This window comes from Phyllobates terribilis, unplaced genomic scaffold (assembly GCF_046119375.1).
Source record: "Phyllobates terribilis strain yellow unplaced genomic scaffold, ASM4611937v1 Scaffold_8__6_contigs__length_399053987, whole genome shotgun sequence".
Classification (NCBI taxonomy): Eukaryota; Metazoa; Chordata; class Amphibia; order Anura; family Dendrobatidae; genus Phyllobates; species Phyllobates terribilis.
The window spans coordinates 207,390,745-207,406,623 of NW_027362768.1; the positions used below are offsets into that span (position 1 = coordinate 207,390,745).

The 15,879-nt window shown below is 55.1% G+C and overlaps 1 long non-coding RNA gene across 1 annotated transcript; it reads left to right on the plus strand.

Annotated features, from left to right (window-relative positions):
- Nucleotides 1–9,901: 9,901 nt before the first annotated feature.
- LOC141156491 (uncharacterized) lies at nucleotides 9,902–15,159 on the plus strand. Its single transcript, XR_012247642.1, has 2 exons — nucleotides 9,902–10,266; nucleotides 13,055–15,159. It is a non-coding gene; the product is annotated as an uncharacterized lncRNA (long non-coding RNA).
- Nucleotides 15,160–15,879: the final 720 nt, after the last annotated feature.

Genomic DNA, 15,879 nt, shown 5'->3' on the forward strand with positions numbered 1-15,879 from the left:
ATATAACGCTCCATACAGCATACTGGCCCCCACATAGCGCTCCATACTGAATACTGGCCCCCATATAACACTCCATACACAATACTGGCCCCCATAAAATGCTCCGTACAGAATACTGGCCCCATATAAAGCTCCATGCAGGCTGTACCCCACACATAATGCCCTATGCAGGCTGTTCCCCCCCTTATAATGCCCCATGCAGGTTGTCACCACCCTCCATATAATGCCCCATACAGGATGTCACCTCCCCCATATAACGCCCCATGCAGGATGTCACCCCCCATATAATGCCCCATGCAGGATGTCACCCCCCATATAATGCCCCATGCAGGATGTCACCCCCCCCTCTTTATAATGCCCCATGCAGGATATCACCCCCCACTCTTTAAAATTCCCCATGCAGGATGTCACCCCCCTCTTTATAATGCCCAATGCAGGATGTCACCCCCCTCTTTAAAATGCCCCATGCAGGATGTCACCCCCCATATAATGCCCCATGCAGGATGTCACCCCCTAATATAATGCCCCATGCTGGATGTCACCCCCCATATAATGCCCCATGCAGGATGTCACCTCCCATATAATGCCCCATGCAGGATGTCACCCCCCATATAATGCCCCATGCAGGATATCACTCCCCTCTCTTTAAAATGCCCCATGCAGGATGTCACCTCCCCCCCTTTATAATGCCCAATGCAGGATGTCACCCCCCTCTTTAAAATGCCCCATGCAGGATGTCACCCCCCATATAATGCCCCATGCTGGATGTCACCCCCATATAATGCCCCATGCAGGATGTCACTCACACATATAATGCCCCATGCAGGATATCACCCCCCCCATATAATGCCCCATGCAGGATGTCACCCCACCTTTATAATGCCCAATGCAGGATGTCACCACCCTCTTTAAAATACCCCATGCAGGATGTCACCCCCCCATATAATGCCCCATGCAGGATGTCACCCCCCTATATAATGCCCCATGCTGGATGTCACCCCCAATATAATGCCCCATGCAGGATGTCACCCCACCTTTATAATGCCCAATGCAGGATGTCACCCCTCTTTAAAATACCCCATGCAGGATGTCACCCCCCATATAATGCCCCATGCAGGATGTCACCCCCCTATATAATGCCCCATGCTGGATCTCATGACGCGCCCCCTGGGCCATATTCTTTAAGGGAATACCCGGAGCCGGATCAGATGGGGGTTGTAGTCTCCGAGTGGCTGTGACCCGGTCCGTGCCCAGGGTGTCAAGCTCAGTGTATGTGGCAGTCCTACAGATGTTACAAAGTTCTTTATGTCGACTACGCCACCCGTTGTATTGCGGTCACTACGGCCGCCGCTGCAGCAGGGTCCGCTGAGGCTGATGGTGTTGGTGCAGCTTTTGATAGTATAACCCCCAACGGGTGGGGTATAGCCTCAGGGGGTCAGGTGCAGAGGATGGGGGTTGTGGTGGTGCAGCATAGATGGTAATTAAAGACAGAGTCGGGTTGTGCAGTTTAGGGTATTTACTTACTGCTGATGTTCCGGTCACTCCAGCTTCAAGTGACCACCCGAGCCGTGCTGCGTCCACCAGGTCCTGGATTCAGCCAACCCCCAAGCAAGTCCGGAGCGTGACCCTGAGCCCTCCTTCCTGTCCTGTCTTCTGGCCGTCCCCACCAGGGATCCACCTAGGTCCAGCTCCCTCGGGCCTTCTGTTGGGAAATCCTTGGCCTTGGGTTCCCTGACCCTACATGTGGTTTGCCTTCAGGGTGGATGTGGTGGGTGGCCGTGGCAGATCCTGCCCACGGCCTCCGGTCTCTGGCTAGGGTGTGCTTTAGCCCCCACCAGTTTGGGATCCGGTACCCTTTTGCCAACTCTTCACCCGATGATGGACTTTGGGTTCTCAGAGTCCTTTTCTTTCACCCCCTCTGGGTCTTTCTTCCTTTCTCCTCTCTCTCTCTCTGGGGCTGCTCTGCTCTTTTGCTCTCCTACTGACTCCTCTGCAAAGACTGACTGACTGACCCTGTTCTTAGATGGTGCCCACCTTAAATACTCCCTCTATTTGTGAGCTCAGGTGACCAGCACCCAATGAGCTCCTATCTTTACCCAGGCTGCTCCCCCTATCTGCCCCTACACTACTGGGATGTACCACCCCCCTCCCACTCCAGCCAGGAACAGACTCAGTCGTACCTGCACATTTCTAAGTGGGAGTACCGTTGGTCTGCTCCTCGGAAATGGGATGTGTGTAGTGCATGCAGCTTTCTGAGCTCAGATCCACACTCCATTCTTACCCGGGAGTGGAATACCACACCTCTGGGTTGAGGTGCAATACCCCTGTAGCAGCCGAATCCTCAGGGTGCTACATTCCCCCCTGGTAAATCACAGCACGTCCTCGGGCTGTAAGAGATAAACATCCACAAACATACATTTTTTTTTTCATATAAACAACATATTAAAAACATATAAAACAACATATATTAGCAGCATCATAAAACTTTTCATATAAATAACATTCTCGTCGCCTCTGGCTCCTCCTCCGGTCACTGTGCAACGTGTGACCGGGTAAAGTGCGACAGTCTTTAGAACTCGTGGCTTTCCTATAAAACCAGCAGGGGGCGCTTTAGGACGCGCAACTATATACAAGGGATATGGCCGCTCTCAGTCCTCGGCCAGATATTAGGGAGGAATGACCGCTCTCAGTCCTCGGTCAGTGGGATTTAAGGGATAAACGGGTAAACAGTTCACACTTGCTGGTCCCAACGGGGACTATATTATCAGCAGTTCACTGTGCCCCGACGGGCAACTATATACAGCTTGTACTCTGCTGTACTTAACGACGGCGTCCTCCTGCTCTTTCTTTGTGGTTACCTTTAGCTTCAGACCCGTCCGGGTCCTCTTGTTCTTCCTCCTCACACCGCAGCTCTTCCTCCGTCAGGCGATGCACATGGAGGGCGTAGGGTCCTTTGGCACACTTGTGCCAGGTGAAGGTGACCTCGTCCCCTATATACAGGTCACGACCTCTGTGTCCCTCCGGTAGGTGGGACTCAACGTCTCTCCTGGTCACGAAGACGTCGCCTGGGGTGCGGTGGTCTCGGATGAAGCCCCACCCATGCTGCATGTTAAACTTGATCACAGTCCCGGTGGAAGGGGGACCATGAGCTGCACGGGGACTCCTCCTGGCCCGGCTCTTCTGCTCCGCGCTCCTTATCTGGGCTTGTTGTTCCCGGACCCGCCTCTCTCTCCGCTCCCTCTCAAAGACCTCGAGCTGCTGGCGGCAGCACTCTGCACGCTCCGCTGCGGCTGCCCGAGTCTCTTGAGTGAACCCCATGAGATCTTCTCCGGTGGGGTCCCACTCAAACTGCGCTTCTGCTAGCGGGGGCGAGATCCTTTTTACGGGCTTTGGAGCCGGGATCAGGGGTTCACACATGGGCCTTGCCCTCTTTTGGAGCTCTTGTTCGTAGTACTCCCTGGGCCAGACAAAGGGCTGCCCGTCCGGCCATGTGTGTTGGGCGAACAGATCTTCTCCCAGATGCGGCACTTTAGGTTTTATGGGCGCGGTGGTGGTGGCGGCGCCCGGGTTGCCCAGGCCTTGCGGCCAGGCCTGGGGCACCTGGAAAGTGAAGGGCACCGTAAGGACGGCGGCGCCCTGGGCTACTTGGCCCTGCGACCAGGCCGGTGGCTCCGCGGAGGTAGGGGGCGCTGTTGGTATTGCGGCGCCCGGGGGTACTAGGCCTTGCGACCAGGCTGGTGGTACTTCCTGCTTGGTCACGCTCGGGGTCGAGGCGTGTGACGTCACAGGGGTCGCGGCTGCGGCTTCCGGTTGAGGTCTAGTCTGTGGCGGTGACGTTGCGGTTACGGGCACGGCAGGGGGTACTTCGGGCTCTGCGACGGGGAGCTGGGGCAGGCACGCGGTTTCCCGGCTTGGGGTAGAGACGTCCCCTTTACCTGCCTCCTTTCGTTCGGCTCCCTTCTCGGCGCCGTCTCCGGCCTTCAGTCCTCCTGCGCCATCCTCAGAGGCGGTCTGTCTCCTCGTCTTGGGTGGCGTGCTCCGCTGACGGGTCTCGGTCTGCTGGGCCATCTCACGGCTCCACTCCGCCAACGTCTCTCGCTGCACCCGGGCCATCCTCCTTGCGAGGCCCTCCAGAGCGGTCTGCGCACACTCCCGGTCTCGGGGGAGCTGTGCTAGGACCTCCACTAGGCCTAGTGGGGTCGTTGCTTCTAGCAGGCTCCTGACCAACGGGTCGGTGCTGCTCTGCTCTCCTTCTGCTGTTCCCGGCAGGCTCCTGGCCAGCGGGCCGGTGCTGCTCTGCTCTTCTCCCATCTCCGGGTAAGCTTCTTCTGGACTCAGCTCTAGGCTTCTTGTCTCCGGGTGCGCTCTCTCCAGACTGCTCCAAGCGACACCCATCTTTGCTCTCTTCTTCTCAGTCCTCCCACTTCGAGGGCGGTCCCGGGGCCACTTGGTGATTGTCAGCTCCAGGGGCAGTTCTTTCACGCTGACAGACACCTCTAGCATCACAGTCTCTGTTGGTGGGGGCGGTTTCCACTTTTGGCGCCATTTTCGGTCCTGGCCCACGATGGGAGGTGGCCTCTTGCCATCCTCTGGCACGCCCATAATGGCGTCCGCTCCTCCAAGGCGGGAAACCTTTGGAAATGGCGGGAATCATCTCCCAGTGGCGGGAAACTCTGCAGATGGCGGGAAAAAGCTGTTAATGGCGGACAACCGGCGGGAATCGATCTGTGATGGAGTCCGATGGCGGGGACCCTCCGGAACCGGCAGGAGACTTCTTTTTGAGGTAAACTTGTTCTTTTCTTCAGGCACGCAGTACCCGGGTGTTGCGGGCACGAGATCCTGCCGACTACGCCATAGTTGACGCGCCCCCTGGGCCATATTCTTTAAGGGAATACCCGGAGCCGGATCAGATGGGGGTTGTAGTCTCCGAGTGGCTGTGACCCGGTCCGTGCCCAGGGTGTCAAGCTCAGTGTATGTGGCAGTCCTACAGATGTTACAAAGTTCTTTATGTCGACTACGCCACCCGTTGTATTGCGGTCACTATGGCCGCCGCTGCAGCAGGGTCCGCTGAGGCTGATGGTGTTGGTGCAGCTTTTGATAGTATAACCCCCAACGGGTGGGGTATAGCCTCAGGGGGTCAGGTGCAGAGGATGGGGGTTGTGGTGGTGCAGCATAGATGGTAATTAAAGACAGAGTCGGGTTGTGCAGTTTAGGGTATTTACTTACTGCTGATGTTCCGGTCACTCCAGCTTCAAGTGACCACCCGAGCCGTGCTGCGTCCACCAGGTCCTGGATTCAGCCAACCCCCAAGCAAGTCCGGAGCGTGACCCTGAGCCCTCCTTCCTGTCCTGTCTTCTGGCCGTCCCCACCAGGGATCCACCTAGGTCCAGCTCCCTCGGGCCTTCTGTTGGGAAATCCTTGGCCTTGGGTTCCCTGACCCTACATGTGGTTTGCCTTCAGGGTGGATGTGGTGGGTGGCCGTGGCAGATCCTGCCCACGGCCTCCGGTCTCTGGCTAGGGTGTGCTTTAGCCCCCACCAGTTTGGGATCCGGTACCCTTTTGCCAACTCTTCACCCGATGATGGACTTTGGGTTCTCAGAGTCCTTTTCTTTCACCCCCTCTGGGTCTTTCTTCCTTTCTCCTCTCTCTCTCTCTGGGGCTGCTCTGCTCTTTTGCTCTCCTACTGACTCCTCTGCAAAGACTGACTGACTGACCCTGTTCTTAGATGGTGCCCACCTTAAATACTCCCTCTATGTGTGAGCTCAGGTGACCAGCACCCAATGAGCTCCTATCTTTACCCAGGCTGCTCCCCCTATCTGCCCCTACACTACTGGGATGTACCACCCCCCTCCCACTCCAGCCAGGAACAGACTCGGTCGTACCTGCACATTTCTAAGTGGGAGTACCGTTGGTCTGCTCCTCGGAAATGGGATGTGTGTAGTGCATGCAGCTTTCTGAGCTCAGATCCACACTCCATCCTTACCCGGGAGTGGAATACCACACCTCTGGGTTGAGGTGCAATACCCCTGTAGCAGCCGAATCCTCAGGGTGCTACACTCACCCCCAATATAATGCCCCATGCAGGATGTCACTCCCCCATACAATGCCCCATGAAGGATGTCACTCCCCCATATAATGCCCCATGCAGGATATCACCTCCCCCCCATATAATGCCCCATGCCTCCATACATTAAAAAATAATAATAATCAAATACTCACCTCACTCCTCCTCACCTGCTACCGCTGCTCAGGTCCGGACTCCAGCGTCGCCAACGTCTTCCCACTCTGCGCTGCCTGTGATGGCTCAGGGGAGGGCGTGGTGGAAAGACGTCACCGTACCCTCTGACCTGAGACATCACAGGGAGCGCAGAGCAGGAAGACAGCGGACCTGTGGAGGCAGGAGACACAGTGTAGGACCGTCCCAATTTAGGGTCACCTTGTCGCTGGTGGGACGGCTTGTATACTTTTTTTGATCAAAAATAGTTCACTAAGTACAATATATTTCATATGCAACTATTTTTTGTCTTTTGTAGGTTTTGCATCTTTTTGCTAGTGTGAACATGCTCCTATTTCTTGCATGTGTACCATCTTAGACCTCAGTTCACATTGCTTGGTTTTTTGTCTTGTTTGCATTCTGTGCAAATTAAGGGTGTGGCATCCCCCTTGTTGAGCTGGTTAGTATATATGTAGCTTACCACGGGCTTGGGTGGTCTGATATTGGGACCCGGTTCTATTTGTCTACCCTTTTATATGCATTACTTCAACTTTGATATACAGTAAGGTTTTTAATATAGACAGTGTAGGACCGTCCCAATTAAGGGTCACCTTGTCGCTGGTGGGACGGCTTGTATACTTTTTTTGATCAAAAATAGTTCACTAAGTACCCTATATTTCATATGCAACTTCACTTTACATTTATATATAATGATGGTAGGGTATGAGATATTTTTTGTCTTTTGTAGGTTTTGCATTTTTTTCTCCTCCGCCCATAGCACGGCGGGGAGCCTGACGGCGAGTGGGCCCCCCGCCTGATCAGGGTCCCGGCACTGACACTGGCTGTTACGGGTCCGGGAGGTGGAACCTCTGAGCTGCAATACAAGGGAGAAGTCCTTGTAAGGAAGCGGGTGACTCCCAGGGAGGGCAAGCAGGTAGTTACAGCAAGTGACGGGGACAGTCTCTGGGTAAACGGACAGGTGGTCACGGCAGGTGACGGGGACAGTCTCTGGGTAAACGGGCAGGTGGTCACGGCAGGTGACGGGGACAGTCTCTGGGTAAACGGGCAGGTGGTCACGGCAGGTGACGGGGACAGTCTCTGGGTAAACGGGCAGGTGGTCACGGCAGGTGACAGGGACAGTCTCTGGGTAGACAGGCAGGTGGTCACGGCAAGTGACCGGGACAGTCTCTGGGTAGATAGGCGAGGCGGATACCTGACAGGTAACTGGCGGGCCCTCCCAGGTGAGCAGGCTGATGGAGACAGCAGGTAACAGGCAGGTAACTGGTGGCCGCTCCAGGTGAGCGGGCTGACAGACGAGGCAGGAGACATGCAGGTAACTGGTGGACGCTTCCAGGTGAGCGGTCCGACTGACGAGGCAGGTAACAGGCAGGTAACTGAAGGACGCTCCCAGGTGAGCGGTCTGGCGGACAAGGCAAGAAACAGGCTGGCAGGCAGGACGAGAAGTCAGGCTAGCAGCGGAACCTGAGGGCTGAAGCACAAGTGAGACACAGTGCAAACAACATTGCTCGGGCACCTCCATTTTGGAGGAGGTGCCTTATATATGGGAGGTCCAACGGCAATTGGCCGGGGACTCCTAAGGACGGCGCGCGCGGTCCCTTTAAGAGAGGGGGAGAGCGCGCGCCCGCGCCCTAAGCACACTGCCGGGGAAGGAGCGCGTGCTGGAAGCAGCGGGGAGAGAAGCGCTGGAGGACACCGCGCCAGAAGCGGGGAGGTGAGAGGGACGGCGTCTCTGCCTAGCAAGGGGCAGAGACGCCGATGCTACACTGGCCCTGGTACCACACCACCAGTGGCAGGCAGGACATGCTGGTTGGGCATGACAGTACCACAGAGGCTGGCAAGACATACTAGGCAGGCATGATTCATGCTTAGTATGTCCTGCCAGCCTCCTTGGTACTTTCATGCCCACCCAACATGTCCTGCCAGCCACTGGTGGTAGTACATGCTGCCAGGCATAGTAACAGTAACCAGAGGCTGGCAGCAGGACAGGCTGGGCAATGGGCATGATGATAATGTGACGCCCTGCTGTGCATGGAGCCACAGATCCTGGAGGGGTGCATTTCAGGTTTTCTCCACAAGATGCCCTCAGAGCATACACACACCTCCACCTTCCACCTCAGACCACCAGAGGGAGACTGATAGGGATATAAATAGGGATGGTGGAGCTAGGCAGCCCAGAGAGTGATTCAGCAGTTTCTGCTCAGACACAGAAGGAGAGAGTCTGTGAGTGAGTTCTCCTCAGGAAGAGAGGGGAGACAGAACAGTCTGGAGCCACAGCCAGTTCCTGCAGAGTGAGAGACAGGTCAGTCTGCTGTGGAGCTCAGTCAGACTCAAGCAGCTCGAGTTAAGTTAGCTAGGAGCGTTGCTGATGCTCAGAGAACAGCAGAAGAGGCAGCCACCTAACTGCCAGTGTGTATAGCCTAGTGAGGGCCCTAGTAGGCTGAAGGCTAGAGGAGTGAGTAGCATTGGGGGCAGAGGAGCTTTACCAGCTCACCCCAGAAACCATATACCGGACACTGTGTCCGAGTCTGCAGGGATTCTTTATACCCAGCAGAAGACAACCAGAACCCCTGGTGAACTACGGGTCCCAGGAATACCAAACGCTGACTGTTATACCAGGGTCAGGAGTTACCGAGGCCCCATATACCAGGGAGTGTGTACTCCAACAGAAGGCCCTACCACAGGATCAGCCAGTGCAGAACAGAGACTAAGTTAGGCCTAGCTCCAGGCAGGCCAGAGACTAACACTAAGCGGCGAAGAAACAGGGGGCCCTACACCTGCTCACTGGGGAGAGTCCTGCAGTTCACCCCTCACCCTACAGTGCTCCGGACGGTACCTGCATTTCCACCAGTAAAAGGTACAGAAGCAAACCGTGTGTGTGTGTCCCCTGTTTTTCCTTGGACCCGGCTGGGTCACCGCCATATCGTGCACCTCGTCAAAGATCACTGCCCTGAGGCCTAGCTCCACCTGTGGGGAGCTACACCATCAAAGCTGCCGTAACACCGGCCTCAGTGGACTGCCGCAGCGCTGGTAATCCTCACCAGACACCACAGGTGGCGCCACGAACTTTGACATTTTATTTTCCCCGTTTTTAAGAGAGACCCCAGGGTACGGGCCCGGGAGCCGACCAAAGCGACATCCCCCAAGACCAGGCATTAAGGCCCGGGCGCCAAGTAGTCCCCATCCCCTGGGCGCCACAATAATCATGCCCATTGCCCAGTAGCATTTACTGCCAGCCTCGGCCAGGGGTCCTCCCAGTCACCCCCCTGATCCCTCTCCCCCTCCCAGCCCCTGTTTTTCATACTCACGCGTCGAGATTAGCTGCAGGCCTGCAGCCGCTGCCTAGGGCGACGGCGGGTCGGTCCTCCACAGCGCGCACAGGAAGCAGTCCCAGGGCGATGACGTCATCGCCCTGAGACTGACCTCCTGCGCACGCGCCGGCAGGGTCGCGCTGCGCAGAGGAGGCAAAGGGGCACTGCAGCAGCAGGCAGAGCAGGGAGACCGCTCTCCCGGCTGTGCTGCTGCAGAGGGCCCATCACTAATCATATCGGCAGTGCTGCCGATCTGATTAGCGAACCGGGGGGTCCTCTGTACTCTGTACAGGGCCCAGTGGTTGTGGGGGGCGGGGCTTGGGGGCATGGCCATCGGGACCCGGAGCCAACCGCGTGACCTCCGCTGGGAGGATGAGAGTGATACATGGTGCAGAGGTAGCGTCTAGTTTGGAGTTGATTTCTTGAGGGGAAGGAGTGATTTCATGAAATCATGACGTCACCGGAAGGGGCGGGGCCTTCTCAGCCCAGTGGAAATTAGCAGTGCAGCTGCAGCAGTGCGCACATTGTGTGGGGACGGGAGGACTGGTGATGAGAAGATCCTGTAGTTGCTCCTGAGTTGTGCTGTGGAGAGGACTCCAGGATTCTGATAAGGTTCCTGTACTGAGTTGTGTGCAACAACCTGTGCCCTGGCGAGGACTCTGCTCAGGAGCTCGTGTTCGGTGTTCTGCTGTGAGGACTGATGCGGATCCGAAGTGGACTGAGGTGGGGAAAACTGACCATGTGAATAAACGTTGTAGAGGCCTCCAGGTGGCTGTGTGGCTGGTGTGAGGGGGCATGGGGTATGTAGAGGGGAATCCAGGGGGCTGCATGGCTGGTGTGAGGGGGCATGGGCTAGATAGAGGGGCAGCCAGGGGGCTGCGTGGCTGGTGTGAGGGGGCATGGGCTAGGTAGAGGGTCAGCCAGGGGGCTGCGTGGCTGGTGTGAGGGGGCATGGGGTATGTAGAGGGGCATCTAGGGGGCTGTGTGGCTGGTGTGAGGGGGCATGGGGTATGTAGAGGGGCATCCAGGGGGCTGTGTGGCTGGTGTGAGGGGGCATGGGGTAAGTAGAGGGGCATCCTGGAGACTGTGTGGCTGGTGTGAGGGGGCATGGGGTATGTAGAGGGGTATCCAGGGGGCTGCATGGCTGGTGTGAGGGGGCATGGGCTAGGCAGAGGGGTATCCAGGGGGCTGCGTGGCTGGTGTGAGGGGGCATGGGCTAGGTAGAGGGGCAGCCAGGGGGCTGCGTGGCTGGTGTGAGGGGGCATGGGGTATGTAGAGGGGCATCCAGGGGGCTGTGTGGCTGGTGTGAGGGGGCATGGGCTATGTAGAGGGGCATCCAGGGGGCTATGTGGCTGGTGTGAGGGGGCATGGGGTATGTAGAGGGACATCCAGGGGGCTGTGTGGCTGGTGTGAGGAGGCATGGGGTATGTAGAGGGACATCCAGGGGGCTGTGTGGCTGGTGTGAGGGGGCATGGGGTATGTAGAGGGACATCCAGGGGGCTGTGTTGCTGGTGTGAGGGGGCATGGGGTATGTAGAGGGACATCCAGGGGGCTGTGTGGCTAGTGTGAGGGGGCATGAGCTAGGTAGAGGGGTAGCCAGGGGGCTGCGTGGCTGGTGTGAGGGGGCATGGGGTATTTAGAGGGGCATCTAGGGGGCTGTGTGGCTGGTGTGAGGGGGCATGGGCTATGTAGAGGGATATCCAGGGGGCTGCGTGGCTGGTGTGAGGGGGCATGGGGTATGTAGAGGGACATCCAGGGGGCTGTGTGGCTGGTGTGAGGAGGCATGGGGTATGTAGAGGGACATCCAGGGGGCTGTCTGGCTGGTGTGAGGGGGCATGGGGTAGGTAGAGGGATATCCAGGGGGCTGTGTGGCTGGTGTGAGGGGGCATGGAATATGTAGAGGGGTATCCAGGGGGCTGCGTGGCTGGTGTGAGGGGGCATGGGCTAGGTAGAGGGGCAGCCAGGGGGCTGCATGGCTGGTGTGAGGGGGCATGGGGTATGTAGAGGGGTATCCAGGGGGCTGCGTGGCTGGTGTGAGGGGGCATGGGCTAGGTAGAGGGGCAGCCAGGGGGCTGCATGGCTGGTGTGAGGGGGCATGGGGTATGTAGAGGGGTATCCAGGGGGCTGCGTGGCTGGTGTGAGGGGGCATGGGCTAGGTAGAGGGGCAGCCAGGGGGCTGCGTGGCTGGTGTGAGGGGGCATGGGGTATGTAGAGGGGCATCTAGGGGGCTGTGTGGCTGGTGTGAGGGGGCATGGGCTATGTAGAGGGACATCCAGGGGGCTGTGTGGCTGGTGAGAGGGGGCATGGGGTATGTAGAGGGACATCCAGGGGGCTGTGTGGCTGGTGTGAGGAGGCATGGGGTATGTAGAGGGACATCCAGGGGGCTGTGTGGCTGGTGTGAGGGGGCATGGGGTATGTAGAGGGACATCCAGGGTGCTGTGCGGCTGGTGTGAGGAGGCATGGGGTATGTAGAGGGGTATCCAGGGGGCTGCGTGGCTTTTGTGAGGGGGCATGGGCTAGGTAGAGGGGCAGCCAGGGGGCTGCGTGGCTGGTGTGAGGGGGCATGGGGTATGTAGAGGGGCATCTAGGGGGCTGTGTGGCTGGTGTGAGGGGGCATGGGCTATGTAGAGGGACATCCAGGGGGCTGTGTGGCTGGTGAGAGGGAGCATGGGGTATGTAGAGGGACATCCAGGGGGCTGTGTGGCTGGTGTGAGGAGGCATGGGGTATGTAGAGGGGTATCCAGGGGGCTGCGTGGCTGGTGTGAGGGGGCATGGGCTAGGTAGAGGGGCAGCCAGGGGGCTGCATGGCTGGTGTGAGGGGGCATGGGGTATGTAGAGGGGCATCCAGGGGGCTGTGTGGCTGGTGTGAGGGGGCATGGAGTATGTAGAGGGGTATCCAGTGGGCTGCGTGGCTGGTGTGAGGGGGTATGGGCTAGGTAGAGGGGCAGCCAGGGGGCTGGTGTGAGGGGGCATGGGGTATGTAGAGGGGCATCCTGGAGACTGCGTGCCTGGTGTGAGGGGGCATGGGGTATGTAGAAGGGTATCCAGGAGACTGCGTGGCTGGTGTGAGGGGGCATGGGGTATGTAGAAGGGTATCCAGGAGACTGCATGGCTGGTGTGAGAGGGCATGGGGTATGTATAGGGGCATCCAGGGGGCTGTGTGGCTGGTGTGAGGGGGCATGGGGTATGAGGATGGTGGCCGACACAACCTCCTTAAAGACGATAGCACGCCATTTTAAAATCTGTCATGGGAGAAATCCTAAAACATTTATGGTACGTGGTATCAATGTCATCCATAGTGGCATTAGGGGTGGAAATGTAAAAAAACTTTGTCTCAAAGGGAAACCAAATGGATAGTGGAACTGGGAACAATGACGCCAAATGGCCTTAATGAGGCCCTGAGCTTCACTCCATTTCTTTAATAGATATAATCTTTGTGGTATTTTTATACAATTGTATGTGTTGATTTTAATTTGTTTTCTTTGTCATTTGTAACTTTCTCCCTCCATAGTCTATATGCACCATCTATATGGATCACCTACATATGATAATCAATATGAGGATACTACGAGCAACAATTAAATTGGATCAAGAAAATTGATTTTCGTACTGACAGAATCGTGTTGCAATTATAGGAAAATGATACTGCTTACTCTAACACAATTTTGCATTATTAAGTAGTTGCGTTACTATACTTGTCTTAATGCATAGTTACATAGTTACATAGTTAGTAAAGCCGAATAAAGACTTGCGTCCATCAAGTTCGACCTGTTAGTTCTGTAATTGCTAAAGTTGATCCAGAGGAGGGCAAAAACCCCAAATGATTTGGCCAATCTTCACCTGAGGAAAAATTCCCTCCCGACTCTGAAACCAGCAGTCAGAATAAATCCCTGTATCAACCTACTATTTTATTTTATTTTTAAGTATATGCTGAAATCTGCCTGGTATCTAGAAATGCATCCAGTCCCCGCTTGAACTGGTGTAGTGAATCCGACATTACCGTCTCCTCACTCAGTGAATTCCATATTCTCACTGCTCTTACCGTAAAGAACCCCTTCCTATGCTGGTGCTGAAACCTTTTCTCTTCCAGTCTTAGTGAATGCCCTCTTGTTACCGTAATATCCCTCCTTTTGAACAAATCCCGGGCAAGGTCTCTATACTGTCCCCTAACATATTTGTACACATTTATTATGTCCCCCCTCAACCTTCTCTTTTCCAGGCTGAATAGTCCTAGTTTTGCCAACCTCTCTGGGTATTGCAGTCCCTCCATTCCCTTTATTAATTTTGTTGCCCTCCTTTGTACCTTTTCAAGCTCGTTTATTTCCTTTCTATATATTGGGGCCCATAACTGAGCACAGTATTCCAAGTGTGGTCTGACCAGAGCTTTGTACAGTGGAAGAACAATGTTCTCATCCTTTGCAGCTATACCTCTTCTGATACATCCCATTACCCTGTTTGCCCTTACAGCAGCGGCCTGACTTTGGGCACTCCAATTTAGTTTGCTATCAATCAAGATGCCCAAGTCCTTCTCCATCTCTGAATTCCCCAATGATTTCCCATTCAGTGAGTACTGGTGACTTCCATTTTTCCTTCCCATGTGTATGACCTTACATTTCTCCTCGTTAAACCTCATTTGCCATTTAATGCTCCACCTACCCAGCTTATCCAAATCCCTCTGTAGGTCTGCACTGTCCTCTTTTGTATTAATTGTTTTACATAACTTTGTGTCATCTGCAAATATTGATATTTTACTATTTATCCCGTTGACTATGTCGTTAATAAAGATATTAAATAACATTGGGGCTAGTACAGACCCCTGTGGTACCCCACTAGTGACGCTTACCCATTCTGAGTATATTCCATTTATAACCACCCTCTGCCTTCTATCCTTTAGCCAGTTAGCTACCCACTTGCAGACATTTTCCCCCAGCCCCATCATTCTCATTTTGTATACCAACCTATTATGTGGCATTGCTGTGTTGTTCTCTTTGGCGAGTGCGTGGGCACTGTGCCTCCCCTTGCCTCTGCGTCATGCACGGCATCTGCATGGTGTCTGCGCATGTTGGGGGGCCATGGCAACGTGTCCTGGTTCCCTGTCATGCGTGGTTCACCTTGATGGCCGTGCATGACGCATCTGGCTCGGGCGGTTCAGCTCGCATGCCCTGATGGTCCAGGAGATGATTGGTCCCTTGTGGTCACATGACCGCACGCCCTAAAGTATATTTAAACAGACATGGAAGGTCCTATTAAACAATCCCCCCGAGGAAGCCATAGGATATACCACGTGAAACACGCATTGGGGTCCTTGTTTATTCTGGGTGCTGATCTAATATGGGTAAGAGTGCAATATAATTCTTTAGCATTTTTTCATAGGGCACTATAGGCCATATGGCACGTGGTACATTTCCATAGTGATGAAATATGCCATCATTTTCTACCAGTGCATAAATGACTTGAATACGAGCACTTCTTGCACTTTGTCCCAATAGATATGTAACATCTGTTATTATGTTGTATATATGTCACCCAGTTTGGTTGTCTGTGTGTCGTCCTCTTTAATCATGTATGTCTTTTCTGTATATTGTTTACAATAAAGTTTTTTGATTCTTTGCCATATACTCCGTATTCGGTTCGTTTTTGCTATATAACAGCAGAAACCAGTCCGGGGGCGCCTCCCGCCAGGTAAAATATAGAAATAGTCCTTGGATGAGTTCAATGGATCCAGCAGATGAGGGACACAACACAGTCCCACGTGGCAGCTTCTATCAATCCACACACGCCACGAGGATCTGGCCGCAGCCTGAGACCCTCCAGCATCGGGGGGCACCACGCAACTGACTGGGCCAAACATGAGTCTATTGTTCTGTCTACTGGGATCAGCCCCTGGATGGGGGAAGGGTTCACACCCTCTAGATGCAACAAGAGATGTTGACCCAGGCCTGATTACATTACAGTCCATGAACACAGGCCGGGGGAGGGACACGCGGTTAGGCTGTGTGCCCACCATGCGTTTAAGCACCGGCAAAAACGCTGCAGAAACGCTTAAGCGCATGGTAGAAGGTCTGCCATGTTCCCCAATGATAATCCGTGCTGTGCACATGCTGCGGAAATTTCCACTGCGCATTATCATTGCGGAAAAATATGCAGCATGTCCATTAATTTTGCGGACACGCAGCGTAATCGCCGCCATTGACTTGCGTTGAAACGCATATTATCCGTGTCAGCACATTTGCACACACGGATAATATGCGTTTCTATGTGCGGATGGTACCCGGGTGTGGAGGACAGGAGACCCTCCGGACCCAGGTACCATAGAACCTGTGAAAAAAAGAATAA